The following is a 6,000-nucleotide window of genomic DNA, read 5'->3' as shown; positions in this document are numbered from 1 at the left end:
TTTAAGCAAAATGATGCACAACAAGGTTCTCGAATATGTCATTTTGTTTAACTTATTTCCATTATAACATTGATGAGAAAAAGACTGGTTTCTTTTTTTGTTAATTTTACTTAAAGCAACATTTCCAAGAACCTATCAACAATGTCAAGTGACGACTTATACATTTTTGAATCTTTTGAGTTTTGGAAACGTGTGTTTTGGGTTGGTCAAAAGAAAACCAATGGTGGAAAACTGCGGTTACTTTTGCACCAACCTAATATTACTTATATATATTTTAAATTACAATAAAAATTAAGAAACTTTAAAAAATCTTTTCTGCCAGTTATTTACTACCCCCACTCAAAATTAATGTGTATGTGATATAGGGTGGGGTTCCAAAGTGATTGTCAATTTCAGAATAAAAGTTTTAAAACGAGTGCTGTTATGATCTCTACTCTATTTTGAGGTAAGTCCCACACAAATTTGATGCAATAAATAAAAAAGACACAATAACTTAAGAAATTTAAATAACTTTAAAAAGAAGGAAAGTTGGGAAAGATTGTCTAAGAGTTCTCCCCTATAATAACACTGGGTATAGACTTTCTAACAACTGAGCTTTTAGCCAACCTTTTAAATGGGTCATTCCTATGCTATTATAGTTACACTGTTCTTGCTCATGGAAAAAGATATAAATTCTCCAATTCATTTTGTAAGATAACTCTGACACAAAAACCTGATGAAGACAGCATAAGAAAAGAAAAATACCTGCCAATTTCCCCTTTTCTTTGAACAGTGGAATTTTTTTTCATAGCTCCCTTGTGCTAATGTATTCTTACCCCTATTGGGGATGGAACTCAGGTGGTTCCATTAGAGAGCCTGTGTGTTCCTGTCGAAATTTTTTATGGATGGAAATTAGGTGCGGATAGGAAAAAAGAACAAAGAGGAGGGAAAAAGCAGATTATCAACTCTAGACAAAGATTGGACTTTCTTTTATTTATTTATTTATTTTTTTGAGATAGAGTCTCGCTCTGTCGCCCAGGCTGGGGTGCAGTGGCCGGATCTCAGCTCACTGCAAGCTCCGCCTCCCGGGTTCACGCCATTCTCCTGCCTCAGCCTCCCGAGTAGCTGGGACTACAGGCGCCCGCCACCTTGCCCGGCTGGTTTTTTGTATTTATTAGTAGAGACGGGGTTTCACCGTGTTAGCCAGGATGGTCTCGATCTCCTGACCTCGTGATCCACCCGCCTCGGCCTCCCAAAGTGCTGGGATTACAGGCTTGAGCCACCGCGCCCGGCGGACTTTCTTTTATTTACTACTATTATAAAGTAGAACCCCATGGAAGTCTTCTCTGCAACACATACATGCACACATACCATACCACAAGCAAAACCCACATCTCTATTTTTTTACACATTTTCACCCAGCACAAATCTCTATAGTGGTCTTCAGTATTGTGCGCCTTGCTGCTGGGACACAAAATATTTCACATGTACATTTCCCACCAGCAACACAGACAACTCTTGTTCTCAAGCTCTTACCCTTCAAGCTGGGGCTTTCTCCCGTTCGCTTTGCAGGTGTGCTATTCTTTCTCAGTAATTCATCTCAGGTCGGTCTTGAATGGGTTCCATTAATCTGGTCCATTTTGTCTATTCTGTCAGGAATCCATTGCTGATTTCTAATGTGTAGACTCTACTTATACACTTTGTTAGACATTTTATTGGGAATTTTGGGGTAAGGGCAGCCCTTGCCACCATTTTGTCTGAAAGTACCTTTACAGTATTTAATTAAATAATATACCTCCACTTTTGGCTCTCAAGTTCTTTGTGTAAGAGTCCCTCTCTTTATGAAATGAGAAAATAGAGGCACTTTTTAATGTTTGCATAGTACTTTTCATTGTGAAAGCAATTTCTGGGTTTTACTTAGAGTGGAATTTCCTTCCTATAGAATTGGAGATAAAGAAAAATGTATTTCCTCTATTTCTCCTTCATGTGCCTTCTGTTATGCTCTTAATGCTTATTTTTGTCTTTCTTTTGCATTCCATTCAGAATAATTAACTGTCACCATATAATTCTTCTTGCTCCTTTATAAAGAATTAGCAATAGCTCCCATGCATTTTTGAAATTCTATTTCTTATCTTTTATACCATATTACTCTCTCATAACCAATTCTAGCTGCAAGTCTATTATGAATTATTTTATGGACAATTTATTCTTTTCTTTCCAAAGTCTAAGTATGATTTTTTTCTGTTAAAGTTACGTGACTAGTGTTCCATTTTATAATTTTCCCAAGAATTCCTTTAATGTCCAAAGCATCTGATAAAATACATGTGGGATCACAAGCTTCCATTCGCTCCAGTACACTTTCAATTATAGATAGTGGAGTGCTTAGATCTTCTGAGCTCCCAGAACATATATAATCTCCCATAACTACTGCAAATTTCCATCTGCTTCTATCATCACTCAAACTGGTGGTCTCAGGTGGATCAATGTGTGAGATAGTCCATGTGGGATTTTAAACTGTGTGTGTTTAGAATTACAGATTGATGCCTGCCATCATTGCCCCTCGAACACATTCACAAAGAATTAAAGATCTAGTAGCCTGGTTTATTTTCCCTTCCACCCCAACACAACTACTGGAGAAGAAATGTCACTGTGAAGTAGAAATGTTAAAAACTCAGTGAACGGATCTGGATTTGAATACAACTTTATTATTTATCTGGCTTTGGACAAGCTGTTTCTGAGTCTCAGTAAAATGGGATTGATATTAGAAGCTACTGTACTCCAGAATCAGGACTATTCTGAGGATTGACAAGGTAATAAAGGAGCTAATAAATTTTGAAATAGAGTGAAGTGTTACATGCTCTGACTGGTGTCGAAGTCTACATAGTCAAGATCTATAGGCCCAGATTTTAAAGGATGAGATGAGGGCCGCCATCTCTCCGTCCCCCACCAACTTCCCACTCCCATCAATCCTTGTCACTTTCCCCTGTCAGCAATTTTCTGGCTCGTGCTTTAAGATTGGTCTCTCTCGAAGCAGAAAACACTATAATGTGCCTAGACTGAGGCAAGGGATGGTCTCACCCTCAGTACTGCTCTGCTTTGACCATGTGAATTTTAGAATTGAGGAGTCCAATAGGCAATTAAATAAAGAAAGAAGGAGTTAAGTCAGCTTAAAAATTAACCATGAGGACTTGAACCAAGGAAATACTCCCAAATAGAGAATAAGGCTTTTTGCACTAGTATGCTTATCACAGTATTCTTTACAAAAGAACAACGACAAAAATTTAGAGACCACCCAATATATCCAGCAATAGAGGATTAATAAGTACACTGAAAAATTCACTCGATAAGGTATTATACAATTTTAATGGTTATATTTATGAATATTTTATGATAATTCAAGAAATGTCTATTTTAATGCTTAATTAAAAACAACATAGAAAACTGAATGTATAATTTGATCTCAGCAATGTAAAAAAAAAAAAATAGTTCAGATGAAATGCACCAACGTGGTAACAGTGATTATCTTTAGGTTGTGAGTTTAAGATGATTTTGATTTTCTGAATAATTTTCTACAATCTTAGATTTCCAGTAATGGGCATATTTTGTAGGCAAAAAGGGTGACTTTTGACCAACGATGGGCTGAGGTTTTATGAGAGTCTTTATAATGTGTGATTTTTTGGGAGAGTTCTCTGTGGCCCTGGGTTAGCCTGCATCCTGATAACACTTCAGTGTTATCAGAAGGACACTTTCCTAGCTGAGAATCAGAGCAAATGAAGGTGGCGAGTCTTGAGAGACATTTTATTGTGGCTAAGGGAAACCCAGTAAATCACCCATCTCTGCAGCAGAAATCACCTTTCCAATGATGGGAGAGTATATACTTGTCAGCCTGGACAGGGATGAGTAAAACGCTGCCAACTTCTGGCTCTTCATAGTTCCCTCCTCTTCACGTGTAATTAATTAGATATCCACTTACCAAATAGTATCACAATCTAGGTCTGCTTCCCCAAGTTCATCCAAGTCACATCTGTTTCTCTCACAAGCATTCTTCTGGTTCACATCCACTGTATATGCGTCATAGTCACTGTGTGTGATTTTTGTTTCTAAATTCTTGGAAAACACTTTAATGTCATCCTAATGTACTGACAATGTTATGCATTTATTTTCACAACTGGAAAGTACTTTTTGAAAAGGCACGGAGACTCTTATTTTTTAAACACATCCATGGATACACCCAGCTGTGGGTTTTTAAAGTCATCTTCCTGGGAGGCAATCCTATCGCCAATGCTGAAAACAATTTTTGAATTTGTTACTCGAGTTTGATCCCCTGCCTTGTTGTCTGGATTCAAATAATTTTTGGCTGTTTCCAGAATAGAAATGGACCCTCAGAGGGCATAGGAGCCATTCTGAAAAATCTGCAGCAGGACCTGGAGGCAAGATCCATAGAAGAAGAGATACAGAGATTACTTATGTTGAGTTGATACTGTTTGCCTGAAGCAAGCGTTCACTTGGAAAAGTAAACCAATGAGGATCCACAAGCCCAGGTATATCAGCTGGAAACACGGGCACATCTGCACATCTCATCATCACTCAGAAATTGATATAACCCAGCTTTAGGGGAAACTAGACTGAATCCTGGGCTGACTTCTAGTACACAGCAAATAAAACTTCTTTAAGACCTGTTAGAAGGTCTTTACAGCTTTCAACCTCATAATTTCAAGAAACTCAAATAGGAAGAAGGCTAGGATTTGATGGGCACCTACCTTATGCCAGGCAAGATATAAAAGGATATATATTTATTAAAAATACACTATTTAATTTTCACAGCAACTGTTAACAAGTATTAATATCCTCATTTTACAGAAGATGAACTCGAAGTTCAGAGAGAGAAATAGTTTACACAAGGTTACTCTAAGTGAATGGTTGCACAAGAATTTGAACCCAGTTTTCCATAGCCTAAGCTTGCTCCACTACTCCATAAAGTAGAACTCTCACAAGGGTCAGCCTTGTATTTTGGGAGTGAGTTTTATATTTTCAATTTGGGTCATCTAGAAACTAGTGCATCACACAAAGGAAATGTTTTCAGAATAAAATTTGGTCCCCTGATTATGTGGGAAGTTGCAGGCCTGCAGCACCCCGGGGAGATAGCCAAGTGTTAATAAGGTGGCTTTTAATGAGGTGCTCAGGAAAGGAAGGGCATACTCTTGCCATGCACGAATTTCTGCTTCACACTTTAAGAATGGTGCAATTAAGCAACAGCAAGAATAATAGTTTACTTTTATTGAGAGTTTTCTCTGTGCCAGGTCCTGTGCTTAGAACTTTACAGGCAATGGTGGTTAAGTGTAGGAATTCCTTGGCTAGAAATATGCCTTCCCAAGGGATGAATTAGTAAATGTTTCTCTTGAGGGGTGGACTAAGGTATATTAATTATGGAAAATAGCACTACATAGTGAATATATGTATATATATATTTGACATAATATATTTATATATAATTGGAGACTAGGAGGCTTATACATTTCTCAAGAAAGTGCTAAGGAATCATGAACAGCTTGCCCACAAACATTTGACTACTCTTCTCAGCCAGTTATTCTCTGAGGAGTGAATAAAAGATGTTGGAAAGAGAGTGTAAATTATACAGATTCAATCCATTTGTAGCAGTAAACATAATCGCTCTGGCAATATTATGTGCAAATTCCATGAAAGTGTAAATTATTATGAATTAGAAATCAATGAAGAATTAGGCTAAGAAGCTTCCTTTTTTGTTTTTGTGGGTTATTTTCCTTTTGAGATAAGGATAGTGTTTCCTCAAAGTATCATGTCTCACCTCCATTCCTTGTTTGTATTTGCAGCATATAGCGTTAATAAATACCCACTTGTACATGGGGACTGTATAAACAAGATATGACTCCTTCTTAGACCAGTATCCATGGCTTCTCACTTTTCTGTCATTCTAGATTTAACAGTGAAGAATCTCCTCAAATTTCAACAAGTGACTTTACCCTCATAGTTTCCTTATGTTTT

The sequence above is a fragment of the Rhinopithecus bieti genome, unplaced genomic scaffold (genome assembly GCF_001698545.2).
Source record: "Rhinopithecus bieti isolate Rb0 unplaced genomic scaffold, ASM169854v2 scaffold_12088, whole genome shotgun sequence".
Taxonomy (NCBI): Eukaryota; Metazoa; Chordata; class Mammalia; order Primates; family Cercopithecidae; genus Rhinopithecus; species Rhinopithecus bieti.
The sequence above is the reverse complement of the archived record's forward strand: the minus strand, read 5'-3'. Positions refer to the sequence as shown.